The 16,304-nt window shown below is 41.3% G+C and overlaps 1 long non-coding RNA gene across 1 annotated transcript in view; it reads left to right on the top strand.

Annotated features, from left to right (window-relative positions):
• LOC101132721 (uncharacterized) overlaps positions 1–16,304 on the top strand; it is a 189,894-nt gene that overhangs the window by 67,937 nt on the left and 105,653 nt on the right. The window contains exon 5 of the long non-coding RNA XR_008669348.2: positions 14,174–14,276. This is a non-coding gene — a long non-coding RNA (uncharacterized lncRNA). The remainder of the gene's footprint in view (positions 1–14,173; positions 14,277–16,304) is intronic.

Below are 16,304 nucleotides of genomic sequence, written 5' to 3'. Positions count from 1 at the left end.
CTGAGATTCAGCTTGTTTTGGCCCCATTCTGCTGCCTGGTGAGACATGATGTTCCTCCCTTGCAAGTTTGTTCATCTCCTTTTATCTCACTGTCCAGTTAACATTCATCCATTCTCCTGTTGTTCTTACTAATACTTATGTCCACACCTTTACTAATTGCTATTGTCTATTCTACAGCTGAGCTCTTTCTTAGCACACTCTACACACACACAGAGACACAGACACACATAGACACACACAGTTTTGTTTCTTTGGTTGTTAGAAATCACAGTTTTCTTCTATGTGCAAAGAGATACACTGGGTATGAAATCTCCATGAATGGAGAGGGCATGACAAAATCTAGAGGTTAAGAATGCTGCACTTCTTAGCAAGCAATGAAAGGACAGAATTCAGTGAGTTCAGGAGGGAAATTTTCCTCTGCCATGCTACATGAAGGAGTTCTAGTTTTCTGTTTTCATAAAGTTTGTGAAAAGAAGTAGTGTGTATTTAATAAAGGCTGTGGGTTAATTTCCAGGGCAAACCACTAGATGGAGGCCCTGCCTAAAGAACACACTTGAAGAATGAGTCACTCCAATCTGCAAGTTTCCTCTTCCAAACGTGAATTGGAAGGCTGGGAGCGGTGGCTCAGGCCTGTAATCCCAGCATTTTGGGAAGTCATAGGTGGGCAGATCACGAGGTCAGGAGATCGAAACCATCCTGGTTAACATGGTGAAATCCTATCTCTACTAAAAATAAAAAAAAGAAACAAAACAAAAAACAGCAACAACAAAAAACCCAACCAAACAAAAAAACGTGAATTGTGGGCACCAGCTGAAATCCTAATTTATCCAAAAGGCTCTGTAATCTTGTCTTGTTGTGGAACACCCCTCCTTTCTAACTGCTTTGTCAATTCTCTGTTTTCTTACTCACGAATTGCCCCAAAATTGGGTCATGCAATGCCCCATGGTTCCGTACACTTATACAACTAACTATAGGAATGTTTTTTACTCTTTAAAGACTTTTCCCCTCTGAATGCCAGAATGTCAACTTTGTCTTTATTCTCCATTTCATGAGCTTTAAGTGCTACCTGACCTGTGAAGAGTTTGTTGTTTCTTGAAAGGAAACCTTGACAACACAGGTAATCTCCCCAGTATGGGATTTAGAGTCTACATAGTAAATAAACAGAGACAAATCTGAAGGTAGCTAACCTCTTTTTCTGGGGGTGGAGTTAAGTTTTTCTGGCTGATACAGATTACTCCATAGCTAAGGCACTTGGGACAGGCCTTATTTTTTATTGTGAGTATTATTAGAAGCAGGTGTACGTTTACTCTGCCAATAAAACTCCATTAATTTAAACGTACTATAGCTGCATCTCATAAGCTTTACACTCACAAATATTTAACATTTTCATCAAATAAATCTTCACACTTGAGATATACAAGTCAATCAACAATTCACAGAGTTTGCTTTCTTTTATTTTGTGTATAAGAAAGCAAGACTGGAGATGGGCCTAGCTTCCCAACCTACATCTTTCTCTCGTGCTGGATGCTTCCAGGAGTACTTGAACATCAGACTCCAAGTTCTTCAGTTTTAAGATCCGGACTGGCTCTTCTTGCTCCTCCAGCTTGCAGACAGCCTATTGTTGGAACTTGTGATCATGGCTTGGGAGCCAAGATGGCCGAATAGGAACAGCTCCAGTCTACAGCACCCAACATGAGCGATGCAGAAGACGGGTGATTTCTGCATTTCCAACTGAGCTTTGAAGAGAGTAGTGGTTCCCCCAGCATGCAGCTTGAGATCTGAGAATGGACAGACTGCCTCCTCAAGTGGGTCCCTGACCCCCGAGTAGCCTAACTGGGAGGTACCCCCCCAAGTAGGGGTGGAATGACACCTCATACGGCCGGGTACTCCTCTGAGGCAAAACTTCCAGAGGAATGATCAGGCAGCAGCATTTGCGGTTCACCAATATCCGCTGTTCTGCAGCCACTGCTGCTGATACCCAGGCAAACTGGGTCTGGAGTGGACCTCCAGTAAACTCCAACAGACCTGCAGCTGAGGGTCCTGACTGTTAGAAGGAAAACTAACAAACAGAAAGGACATCCACACCAAAACCCCATCTGTACGTCACCATCATCAAAGACCAAAGGTAGATAAAACCCCAAAGATGGGGAAAAAACGGAGCAGAAAAACCAGAAACTCTAAAAATCAGAGGGCCTCTCCTCCTCCAAAGGAATGCAGCTCCTCACCAGCAATGGAACAAAGCTGGATTGAGAATGACTTTGATGAGTTGAGAGAGGAAGGCTTCAGATCAAACTAATCCGAGCTAAAGGAGGAAGTTCGAACCAATGGCAAAGAAGTTAAAAACTTTGAAAAAAAATTAGACAAATGGATAACTAGAATAACCAATGCAGAGAAGTCCTTAAAGGACCTGATGGAGCTGAAAACCATGGCATGAGAACTACGTGACGAATGCACAAGCCTCAGTAACCGATGTGATCAACTGGAAGAAAGGGTATCAGCGATGGAAGACGAAATGAATGAAATGAAGTATGAAGAGAAGCTTAGAGAAAAAAGAATAAAAAGAAATGAACAAAGCCTCCAAGAAATATGGAACTATGTGAAGAGACCAAATCTACGTATGACCGGTGTACCTGAAAGTGACGGGGAGAATGGAACCAAGTTGGAAAACACTCTGCAGGATATTATCCAGGAGAACTTCCCCAATCTAGCAAGGCAGGCCAACATTCAAATTCAGGAAATACAGAGAACGCCACAAAGATACTCCTCAAGAAGAGCAACTCCAAGACACATAATTGTCAGATTCACCAAAGTTGAAATGAAGGAAAAAATGTTAAGGGTAGCCAGAGAGAAAGGTTGGGTTACCCACAAAGGGAAGCCCATCAGACTAACAGCTGATTTCTTGGCAGAAACTCTACAAGCCAGAAGAGAGTGGGGCCCAATATTCAACATTCTTAAAGAAAAGAATTTTCAACCCAGAATTTCATATCCAGCCAAACTAAGCTTCATAAGTGAAGGAGAAATAAAATCCTTTACAGACAAGCAAATGCTGAGAGATTTTGTCACCACCAGGCCTGCCCTAAAAGAGCTCCTGAAGGAAGCACTAAACATGGAAAGGAACAACCAGTACCAGCCGCTGCAAAAACATGCACAATTGTAAAGACCATCGATGTTAGGAAGAAACTGCATCAACTAACGAGCAAAATAACCAGCTAACATCATAATGACAGGATCAAATTCACACATAACAATATTAACCTTAAATGTAAATGGGCTAAATGCTCCAATTAAAAGGCACAGACTGGCACATTGGATAAAGAGTCAAGACCCGTCAGTGTGCTGTATTCAGGAAACGCATCTCACGTGCAGAGACACACATAGGCTCAAAATAAAAGGATGGAGGAAGATCTACCAGCAAATGGAAAACAAAAAAAGGCAGGGGTTGCAATCCCAGTCTCAGATAAAACAGACTTTAAACCAACAAAGATCAAAAGAGACAAAGAAGGCCATTACATAATGGTAAAGGGATCAATTCAACAAGAAGAACTAACTATCCTAAATATATATGCACCCAATACAGGAGCACCCAGATTCATAAAGCAAGTCCTGAGTGACCTACAAAGAGACTTAGACTCCCACACAATAATAATAGGAGACTTTAACACCCCACTTTCAACATTAGACAGATCAACGAGACAGAAACTTAACAAGGATATCCAGGAATTGAACTCAGCTCTGCACCAAGCGGACCTCATAGACATCTACAGAACTCTCCACCCCAAATCAACAGAATATACATTTTTTTCAGCACCACACCACACCTATTCCAAAATTGACCACATAGTTGGAAGTAAAACACTCCTCAGCAAATGTAAAAGAACAGAAATTATAACAAACTGTCTCTCAGACCACAGTGCAATCAAACTAGAACTCAGGATTAAGAAACTCACTCAAAACTGCTCAACTACATGGAAACTGAACCACCTGCTCCTGAATGACTACTGGGTAAATAACGAAATGAAGGCAGAAATAAAGATGTTCTTTGAAACCAACGAGAACAAAGACACAACGTACCAGAATCTCTGGGACACATTTAAAGCAGTGTGTAGAGGGAAATTTATAGCACTAAATGCCCACAAGAGAAAGCAGGAAAGATCCAAAATTGACACCCTAACATCACAATTAAAAGAACTAGAAAAGCAAGAGCAAACACATTCAAAAGCTAGCAGAAGGCAAGAAATAACTAAGATCAGAGCAGAACTGAAGGAAATAGAGACACAAAAAACCCTTCAAAAAAATCAATGAATCCAGGAGCTGGTTTTTTGAAAAGATCAGCAAAACTGATAGACCGCTAGCAAGACTAATAAAGAAGAAAAGAGAGAAGAATCAAATAGATGCAATAAAAAATGACAAAGGGGATATCACCACTGATCCCACAGAAATACAAACTACCATCAGAGAACACTATAAACACCTCTATGCAAATAAACTAGAAAATCTAGAAGAAATGGATAAATTCCTCAACACATATACTCTCCCAAGGCTAAACCAGGAAGAAGTTGAATCTCTGAATAGACCAATAACAGGAGCTGCAATTGAGGCAATAATTAATAGCTTACCAACCAAAAAAAGTCCAGGACCAGATGGATTCACAGCCGACTTCTACCAGAGGTACAAGGAGGAACTGGTACCATTCTTTCTGAAACTATTCCAATCAATAGAAAAAGAGGGAATCCTCCCTAACTCATTTTATGAGGCCAGCATCATCCTGATACCAAAGCCGGGCAGAGACACAACCAAAAAAGAGAATTTTAGACCAATATCCTTGATGAACATTGATGCAAAAATCCTCAATAAAATACTGGCAAACTGAATCCAGCAACACATCTAAAAGCTTATCCACCATGATCAAGTGGGCTTCATCCCTGGGATGCAAGGCTGGTTCAACATACGCAAATCAATAAACGTAATCCATCACATAAACAGAACCAAAGACAAAAACCACATGATTATCTCAATAGATGCAGAAAAGGCCTTTGACAAAATTCAAGAACACTTCATGCTAAAAACTCTCAATAAATTAGGTATTGATGGGACATATCTCAAAATAATAAGAGCTATCTATGACAAACCCATAGCCAATATCATACTGAATGGACAAAAACTGGAAGCATTCCCTTTGAAAACTGGCACAAGACAGGGATGCGCTCTCTCACCACTCCTATTCAACATAGTGTTGGAAGTTCTGGCCAAGGCAATCAGGCAGGAGAGGGAAATAAAGGGCATTCAATTAGGAAAAGAGGAAGTCAAATTGTCCCTGTTTGCAGATGACATGACTGTATATCTAGAAAACCCCATCATCTCAGCCCAAAATCTCCTTAAGCTGATAAACAACTTCAGCAAAGTCTCAGGATACAAAATCAATGTACAAAAATCACAAGTATTCTTATACACCAACAACAGACAAACAGAGAGCCAAATCATGAGTGAACTCCCACTCACAATTGCTTCAAAGAGAATAAAATACCTAGGAATCCAACTTACAAGGGATGTGAAGGACCTCTTCAAGGAGAACTACAAACCACTGCTCAATGAAATAAAAGAGGATACAAACAAATGGAAGAACATTCCATGCTCATGGGTAGGAAGAATCAATATCGTGAAAAGGTAATCTATAGATTCAATGCCATCCCCATCAAGCTACCAATGACTTTCTTCACAGAATTGGAAAAAACTACTTTAAAGTTCATACGGAACCAAAAAGACCCCGCATTGCCAAGTCAATCCTAAGCCAAAAGAACAAAGCTGGAGGCATCACACTACCTGACTTCAAACTATACTACAAGGCTACAGTAACCAAAACAGCATGGTACTGGTACCAAAACAGAGATATAGACCGATGGAACAGAACAGAGCCCTCAGAAATAATGCTGCATATCTACAACTATCTGATCTTTGACAAACCTGAGAAAAACAAGCAATGGGGAAAGGATTCCCTATTTAATAAATGGTGCTGGGAAAACTGGCTAGCCATATGTAGAAAGCTGAAACTGGATCCCTTCCTTACACCTTATACAAAAATCAATTCAACATGGATTAAAGACTTAGATGTTAGACCTAAAACCATAAAAACCCTAGAAGAAAACCTAGGCAATACCATTCAGGACATAGGCATGGGCAAGGACTTCATGTCTAAAACACCAAAAGCAATGGCAACAAAAGCCAAAATTGACAAATGGGATCTAATTGAACTAAAGAACTTCTGCACAGCAAAAGAAACCACCATCAGAGTGAACAGGCGACCTACAGAATGGGAGAAAATTTTTGCAACCTACTCATCTGACAAAGGGCTAATATCCAGAATCTACAATGAACTCAAACAAATTTACAAGAAAAAAAACAAACAACCCCATCAAAAAGTGGGTGAAGGATATGAACAGACACTTCTCAAAAGAAGACATTTATGCAGCCAAAAAACACATGAAAAAATGCTCATCATCACTGGCCATCAGAGAAATGCAAATCAAAACCACAATGAGATATCATCTCACACCAGTTAGAATGGCGATCATTAAAAAGTCAGGAAACAACAGGTGCTGGAGAGGATATGGAGAAATAGGAACACTTTTACATTGTTGGTGGGACTGTAAACTAGTTCAACCATTGTGGAAGTTGGTGTGGCAATTCCTCAGGGATCTAGAACTAGAAATACCATTTCACCCAGCCATCCCATTACTGGGTACATACCCAAAGGATTATAAATCATGCTGCTATAAAGACACATGCACATGTATGTTTATTGCGGCACTATTCACAATAGCAAAGACTTGGAAGCAAGCCAAATGTCCAACAATGATAGACTGGATTAAGAAAATGTGCCACATATACACCATGGAATAGTATGCAGACATAAAAAATGATAAGTTCGTGTCCTTTGTAGGGACATGGATGAAGCTGGAAACCATCATTCTCAGCAAACTATGGCAAGGACAAAAAACCAAACACTGCATGTTCTCACTCATAGGTGGGAATTGAACAATGAGAACACATGGACACAGGAAGGGGAACATCATACACCGGGGACTGTCGTGGGGTGGGTGGAGTGGGGAGGGATAGCATTAGGAGATATACCTAATGCGAAATGACGAGTTAATGGGTGCAGCACGCCAACATGGCACATGTATACATATGTAACAAACCTACACGTTGTGCACATGTATCCTAAAACAAAGTGTAATAATGAAAAATAAATAAATAGGCCTGGAAATTTTATTTTTTTTGACTAAACAAACAAACGAACAAAAAACTAACAAAAAAAGCGAGAACTTTGGGCTGGGCACGGTGGCTCATGCCTGTAATCCCAGCATTTTGGGAGGCCGAGGCAGGTGGAGCACCTGAGGTCAGGAGTTCAAGACCAGCCTGGCCGACATGGTGAAACCTCGTCTCTACTAAAAATGCAAAAAATTAGCCTGGCGTGGTGGTGTGTGCCTGTAATCCCAGCCACTTGGGAGGCTGAGGCAAGAGAATCACTTGAACCTGGGAGGCAGAGGTTGCAGTGAGCCGGTGAGATCACGCCATTGCACTCTAGCCTGGGCCAGAGAGCAACACTCTGTCTCAATAAAAGAAAAAGAAAAAAAAAAAAAACAAGAACTTTGCATTTGACAAAGAATGACCTGTTTTCTAGCTTAGCTAGTTGAAGAGTTGGGCTACACTAATGTTAGCTTTGGGAAAGTTTGATACTGAGAAGCCTGTGAGTCCATCCTTGCTAGGATGGCCAAGGTCAAGATGGCAGAAAGAAAATTGGAGGCTCTCTAGTGTTCTCCACATTCTGTTAGGGCCCCTGCCACTGTTCAGCTTCCCTTCACCTCTGCACCCCTTGCAGTCAGGAGCAGGGGATGTGTGTGTCGGTTTGCCTACTTGCCTATATCACTGGTCAATAGTCTGGGGGCCATGTTATCTTACCCTCCTAGCTAACTGGACCAGGGGTGATTCTGTCAGGATTGACCAGGATAATACTACTTTAATTGTTTAAAATATAGACTATTTGAAGCAGAGAATTAAAACACGAGTGATGAAAGAGCTGAGAAGCCTGAGAGGGCAGTCAAGAAACTCAGAGATTATCAATAGTTGAGAAGTCAATACGGCTCCTAGGCTGGAAGGGACAAAAAGAGTATATGGTGTTTCCTGAGCCCAGGGGCTAGGATCACCAGTCAGAAACCAGAACCACAGGAGGCCTGATAGCAGGAACTGGAGCCGTGGGAAAGATACATTCTCTACCCGAGATGCCACCCACTCAGAGCAGGAAGGGGAATACCCCTCCTGACTCTCCAATCCTCCAATGGTGCCCAGATCCTAAACACTAAGTAGGACTGTATCTCCAAATAAGAGATAAAAGCACAGAAGGATATCTTGATTTAGGAAAGATTCTGTTGATGGAGTGCCTAATTTTAATTAGGAATGCTTATATTCTGTTACAAAATGGAACGAAAACAGAAATTCCCGTAATTTAGTAATATCTAAATCTGGTGACACATTCTAAAGAATCACTAAGACAACTTTTTTGATAACTGTTGCTTTGTAATATAATATTACTAAATAATATTATTTTAAAGAGGCAAAAATAGAGTGCTTTTGGGTATATTTGGGTTAAATTTTTATATTCCCCCAATGTAATCCCCCCAAATTAAAAAAAGCTAATGTCTTTCATTCAGTAGAAACTGCCCTGAATTTTCCAGTAACCTCAGCACCTGCAAAAAGTATTTTCTAATTAAATATTATAATGGTATACTGAGAAAAGTCAATTAAAGATGTCATTAATTTTATATTTATTAAGCAAAAAATAAAACTTTGAAGTTTGCAGACAATTTTATGAAAACATTTAAAAACAAGATTATGTAAAGAAAATCTCCAGAAGCATAACAGTGATATAGTTTTAGACTCAGGTATGTGTTTTAAGATACTCTGCTCAGTTATTTTTTAATGTTCACATTATTAGTTTAAATAAGCTTTAAAGATTATTTAATGTATATGGACCTATGCTGTTTTAACTTTTAAAAATGGATATTTAAAAATAGTTTTAGTTGGGCACAGTGGCTCATGCCTGTAATTCCAGCACTTTGGGAGGCCGAGGCAAGAGCATTGCATGAGCCCAGGAATTCGAGACTAGCCTGGGCAACACAGTGAGACCTTGTCTCTACAAAAAGTAGAAAAATTAGCTGAGTATCAGGGTGCACACCTGTAGTCCCAGCTACTCTGGAGGCTGAGCTGGGAGGATCACTTGAGTCCAGGTGTTCGAAGTTACAGTGAGCTATGATCGCACTACTGCACTCTAGTCTGGGCGATGGAGTGAGAGACTCAATCTCTAAATATTAGTAAGTACATAAATAAAATAAAAATAGTTAAACAACTATTTTACTTTTTAAATTGATCTGTTTTCTAGGTCAATATAGTGAAGTTTTTATTACTTTGTAATAAAAGCACAATTTGTTGGTCAGCAAATATATTTAACAATATTAAGAAATATTAAGAAGTAGGTCTTAATAAGACCCACTTCTCCCAAGAAGCCTTCCTTATTAGGCTTAGAAGAGCTCTTTACTGACTTTGAGCTCCCCGGGCCACCCATGGGGGAAGTACTTAAGCTTTTATCTCATACTCCCCTTTATTCTAACCCCTACTAACATCTTAGCTTACCACAGGGAGATTTAAGCCCCTGGTGCTCAGAGAGACTCCGAATTGTACTTGCTATAGTTCCCCGATCCACAGACTACTAATAATACTTACTAATGTCTAGAAATTACCAAGAGAACAAATTGGTAGTTTTCTGAAGAAGAAAACATTCTACTTCTCTTGCCTGGGTTATGGGCTATTCCTGCAGATTATCTCTTTATGCTTTCCAGTTACGTAATTTAAATAACCAGAAAAGATATAATAAAAATTAATTAGTTAGAAAAATTTTAAAATGCTAAAGCAACTAAAATTAGTATAAAAACAGGATAAAACAAGTAAAATGGAATCTTGATAAAGCCCTAAGAAGAATGGAGGTAAGAAAGCAGTATAAATAATCATAAGGAGGCAAAATAAACTAAGAACAATGAAAATAGAGTAAAAGGCCAGGCGTGGTGGCTCACACCTGTAATCCCAGCACTTTGGGAGGCTGAGGTGGGAAGATTGCTTGAGCCCAGGAGTTCGAGACCAGCCTGGGCAATGAGGCAAAACCCCATCTCTGCAAAAAATTTAAAAAATTAGCTCTGTGTGGAGGCATGCACGTGTAGTTCCAGCTACTTGGAAGGCTGAGGTGGGAGGATCACTTGACCCCAGGAGGTTGAGAATTCATGCCACTGCACTCCAGCCTGAGTGCCAGAGCAAGACCCTGTCTAAAAAAAAAAAAAAACAAAAAAAACAAAAAAAGAAAATACGGTAGAAAAGTTTACACAAAAAGAATAAAAGAGTCAAATAATAAATCTAGCTAAAATGATACAAAAGTGGGTACAGGTTTAGGTTTATAAAAATCAAATCAGTTAAAGAGAATGTGTACTCAGCAATATTAGGAATTCTATGTTTTAGCCCATCACATGAAAACAATTTTGGCCTAACTGGCTAAAGCAGGCCTATAAATTCTGGAGGCCTTGCAGGACTCTGTGGAAAGAACTCTAGGGCAGAGGACCCTCAGTGCTCTGAGGTAAAAGCTGGAAAGCAGCTTAAACCCATTAAGAAAAACCATTTTTTAGGCATATTTAGGTCACAGGTCATGATGCAGTAGATGATTCCTTAGAATAATTATCTAGTCCAATCTTCTTCCTATAGATCTGTGAAATAAGGCCTACATTGATGAAAAAGGTGCAATTTCAGTGATGGGAGTAGAGAGAGGTGGAGCCACAGGAAAGTGTTCCTGGCAGCACATGCTGATTGGGAGACCTACACATTTAAAGTTTTATCAGCGCCTTCTTGAGTAATCCGTTTTTTTTTTTTTTTTTTTTGTACTCAAAGTTTGGAATTGACACAGGTGTGTTGGATGTGTCCTAGGTGGGCATTTACCTCCCTGGGAACTTACTCCCTAGGCTGTGTGGGTATATCCAGTTGCTCAACGGAGAAGTACCTGAGAACAGTGATTTCTCACAAAGACACAAGCAGCTCTGCTGGCCTGGGGTGAATTAAGGTTGAGGCATAGGTGGAAAGTGGGATAGTCTTGTAGAGCCTTGCCTGGATTTGATGGGGCAGCTGGAGAAGGCCCATGAAGGGGGAAAAAGGAACAGAGTGGGCAACAATCCTGGCTGCCCCAGCTTCACTCAGCCTCCCAGGTGGTGCCTGGGGATCTCTGCAAGGCTGCCTCTGGGAAGAGAGCTACAAACACAAAGCTTGTGCAGGTAGGTCAAGGCTTCTACCGTAAGACTCAAAAGGCTTGCAGGCCTCTTCAATTGTGACAGTTTTGGAGCAAGGGACTGTGCTAGTTTCCTATTAGCTGCAGTAACCACTTATCGCAGATTTATTATCCTGTAATTCTGGAGGTCAAATATCTGAAATGAGTCTTACAAGGGCTAAAATCAAGATATCAGCAGGGTGCATTCCTTCTGGAGATTCTAGGGGAGAATATATTTCTTGCCTTTTTTAGCTTCTAGAGACCACTTACATTCCTTGGCTCATGACTTCCTTCTCCACCTTCAAGGCAAGCCATACAGCATCTTCAAATCTCCCCCCGACCCCATCCCCTCTTACCTTTGCTTCTCTTTGACTCTCCTGTATCACTCTTATAAGGACCTTTGTGATTATATTGGGCCTGTTTGGATTATACGGGATACTGTCCCCATGTCAAAATCCTTAACTTTATTGTAGCTGCAAAGTCCTTTCGGCCATGTAAGACAACACATTCACAGATTCAGGGGATAAGGATGTGGATATCCTTGAGGGACATTACTCAGCTTACCACAAGAGCTGTTCGTTCCCTGTTACTTCAGCAGATTTGTCTTTGTAGGAGACCCCACACTGAAGAAGTTCTTCAGCTCCTGGTAGGAGCTGGAGGCAGGCACTGGCTTGTGGTTTCATTAAAAATAATGAGTGATTGAGCCAGCTGCTTTAGGACTAGCTTGTAACTCCACTTCCTCTTGGAAGTTTCAGCAGCTTAAGCCCCTAACTGCTTAGGCAGGAAAGAGCTGAGGGTTGGCCAAAAATGTTACAGTACTAGACATGAGCAAATTCATTGAGCAAATTTATACTCAGTACTTGGTGGGTAGTGAATATTGTGCAGGACAGTAGAGACTCATTGGTGAATAAGATTGATTGCTTTCAGATACTGATTTTATTTATGTGCTATCTCCCCTTTTGTAGTAGAATCTAAGCTACATTAGAGAACATATTTTGTCTTAATCACTACTAAGTCCTGATGGCTGCTTTTCACGGATTTTGATGGTAAATTCTCAGTAAATTTTTGCTGCTTTAGTAAAAGATATGATCTTTGACCTCAGTGAGCTTATAATTTAATACATTGGACTAGAAGTTGGCTAATTACGGCCCTTGGGCCAAATCTGCCCCACTGCTTGTTTTAGCAAATAAAGTTTTATTGGAACTCTGATGTGCCCATTCATTTACATATTGTCTTTGGCTGTTTTGTCGTATAATGGTAGAGTTGAGTGGCTGTGCCAGACTGTATTGGTCACAATTTGGGGTTAAATATTTACTGTCTGGCCCTTTACAGAAAAAGTTTACTATCACCTGGGCTGACAATGGTAGCCAAAAATGGTAACAAAAAATGGTAGCTACATTGAGCATAATAAGATCCACGATAGGATGCCTTAGGAGCTCATGAGACAGACAACACTTTCATTATTCTTGGAGCTTGCCATGCTCCTAAGTTCACACATTTAGAGAGACCCTTTAGCGCATCAATCATCTGACCACAGTGGTTGTCATGGAGAGCCCATTGTTCCAGCCTTCATATCCTTTTGGTTCCTGCAGGTTTGTGGCTTTGTAGTCACCTATGAGACTCTTTGTTGAAGTGGGAACTCTAGTGTCTAGGATCTAGATTCTCTGGGTGGACCATTCCGCCTTTTATTCTGAGGTTTCTCTACCTTTCTACTGCACTGTTCGAGGAGTAGCGTTTAGATTCCTACTGTGCATACATTTTTCTATTTCACCCCCAATGTCCTACAATTGTTTCCTATGACCTCATCAGTTCTGTCTCCTCATCTTCCAGGTGATCTAACGTAATCTGAGTACTGTCTAGTCTTCAAAAGATGTAGACGTTTATAAAAGACCCCAGTTTCTAATTTTCTCCCATCAGAATCTCTAGGGCAAAGAACTGCAAGTCTTGGTTACCAGTTTGGAAGCAGCATTAGATGGTAAAGGAGATAACAAACAAAAATGGTATTTTAGGAAATTATCTCTCCTGCTTTGCATTGAATTATATCCTGAAGGCAACACATTTTAAATAAGAGAGTGGTTTTAAGGAAGAGAGTGGCAAGATCAACTCCCAGGATAACATTTAATATTTAGCAGGTGGTATGTATTTTAACCACACAGACTTAAACAATTGTGTGGCAATATGGGTACTTACTGGCTATGGATCAGTAGGATTTGCATTTTGGAAGTTGATCTGGCTGTCAAGGGCAGAATGGATGGGAGGCATTCCCATAAGATTAGAGGGAGGCTAGGGAGGAGGGTATTATACTAGTCTAGGGAAGAGATAATAGGATCTCTACTTGGAAAATGACAGTGGGAATGGAGTAGGGTACACAGAATCTAGTACCATTTTATATATGGAACCAAAGGGATTTGGTGAGTGGATATCTAGAGTGGGGAACTGGAAGAAGTGTGGATTGCTCATAGGTTACTGACTTCAGCAATGGGATGGATAGTGGAACTCTTAGGAGACAGGATGAAGAAGTAAGTGTCGAGTATGTTAGGAAGATGTAAAATTAACTTTGGTTGGGGGATTGGACCTTCTGCTTTACCTCTGGAATCTTCCCTTTCATTGCTTAGTGATATGGTTTGGATATGTGTCCCCACTCAAATCTCATGTTCAATTGTAATCCCCAATGTTGGAGGTGGGGCCTGGTGGGAGGTGATTTGATTATGGGGGCAGACTTCTTCCTTGGTACTGTTGTTTTAATAGTGAGTGAGTTCTTGTGAGATATGGTTGTTTAAAAGTAACAACTCCTTTTTCTTTCTCTTCCTCCTGCTCCAGCCATGTGAAGTGCTCACTCCCCCTTTGCCTTCTGCCATGATTGTAAGTTTCCTGAGGCCTCCCCAGAAGCTGAGCAGATGCTTCCTGTACAGCCTGCAGAACTGTGAGCCAACTAAACCTCTTCTCTTTATAAATTACCCAGTCTCTGATATTTCTTTACAGCAGTGTAAGAATTGACTAATACAGAAAATTGGTACTAAGGAGTGGGGCATTTCTATAAAGATACCTGAAAATGTGCAAGCAGCTTTGGAACTCAGTAATAGGCAGAAGCTGGAACAGGTTGGAGGGCTCAGAAGAAGACAGGAAAATGAGGGAAAGTGTGGAACTACCTAGAGACTTGTTGAATGGTTGTGACCAAAATGCTGGTAGTGATGTGGACAATGAAGTCCGTCTAGGCTGAGGAGATCTCAGATGGAAATGAGGAACTTACTGAGAACTAGAGTAAAGCTCACTTTTGCTATACTTTAGCAAAAAGCCTGGCTATATTGTGCCCTTGCTCTAGGGATCAGTGGAACTTTGAACTTGAGAGAGATGATTTAGGGTATCTGGTGGAAGAAATTTTTAAGGAGCAAAGGTGTTTAAGATATGGGTTGGCTGCTTCTAGCAACCTTTCCTCATATGTGTAAGCAAAGATATGGTCTGAAACTGGAACTTGTATTTAAAAGGGAAGAAGAGCTTAAAAGTTTGAAAAATTTGCAGCCTGGCCATGTGGTAGAAAAGAAGAGCCCATTTTTAGGGGAGGAATTCAAACAGGCTGCAGAAATTTGCATAAGTAAAGAGGAGCCAAATGCTAATAGCCAAGACAACTGGGAAAAAGTCTTGAAGGCATTTCAGAGAACTTCTTGGTAGCCCCTCCCATCACAGGCCCAGAGGCCTCTGAGGGAAGAATGGTTTTGTAGGCCAGACCCAAGACTTACTGCAATGCACAGCCTCAGAACCCTGCTTCCTGTGTCCCAGAAGCTCTAGCTTCAGCCATGGCTAAAAGGGGCCCATGTAAACCTTGGGCTGCTGCTCTGGAGGGTGCAAGCTATAAGCCTTGGCTGTTTCCACATGGTGTTAAGCCTGTGGGCACACAGAATGCAAGAATTGAGGCTTGGGAGCCTCTACCTAGATTTCAGAGAATGTATGGAAATGCATGGATGTACAGGCAGAAGCCTGAATGAGAGGTAGAACCCTCATGGAGAACCTCTACTAGGGTAGTGCAGAGGGGAAATGTGGGGTTGAAGCCCACACGCAGAGTCCCCACTGAGGCACTGCCTAGTGGATCTGTGAGAAGAGGGTCATCGTCCTCCAGCCCCCAGAATGATAAAGCATGGTAGAGCCACCAGCAGCTTGTACCCTCAGTCTGAGAAAGCCATAGCCACTCAACACTAGCCCTTGAGAGCTGCTGCAGGGGCTAAGTCCTGCAAAGCCACAGGCAGGACTGCCCAAGGCCTTGGAAGCCCACCCCTTGCAACAATGTGCCTGGGATGAGACGTGGAGTCAAAAGAAATTATTTTGGAGCTTTAAGATTTAATGACTGCCCTGCTTGGTTTCAGGCAAGCATGGGGCCAGGAGCCCTCCTTTTTTTTTTTTTTTTTTCAATTTTTTGGCTGATCTCTCCCTTTTGGAATGAGAATATTTACCCAATGCCGATACTCGCATTTTACCTTGGGGGTAATTAACTTGTTTTCGATTTTACAGGCTCAGAAGTGGAAGTGACTTGCTTTGTCTCAGATGAGACTTTGAACTTTGGACTTTTGATTTAATGCTGAAAGAAGTTAAGACTGTGGGGGACTGTTGAGAAGGGATTTTGAAAAGTGAGAAGGACATGAGTTTAGGGAGGGGCCAGGGGCAGAATGATATGGTTTGGATATATGTCCCTGCCCAAATCTCATGTTCAATTGTAATCTCCAGTGTTGGAGGTGGGGCCGAGTGGGAGGTGATTGGATCACGGAGGCAGATTTCTCCCAGGGTACTGTTGTCACAAGAGTGAGTGAGTTCTCATGAGATCTGGTTGTTTAAAAGTGTGTAGCACATCCCCTCTTGCTTTCTTTCTCCTGCTCTGGCCATGTGAAGTGCTTGCTCCCCCTTTGACTTCTGCAATGATTCTAAGTTTCCTGAGGCTTCCTCAGAAGCCAAGCAGGTGCCA

This window comes from Gorilla gorilla, chromosome 9 (genome assembly GCF_029281585.2).
Source record: "Gorilla gorilla gorilla isolate KB3781 chromosome 9, NHGRI_mGorGor1-v2.1_pri, whole genome shotgun sequence".
NCBI lineage: Eukaryota > Metazoa > Chordata > Mammalia > Primates > Hominidae > Gorilla > Gorilla gorilla.
Note: the sequence above shows the minus strand (reverse complement) of the source record. Positions and strands in the feature narration are given on the sequence as shown.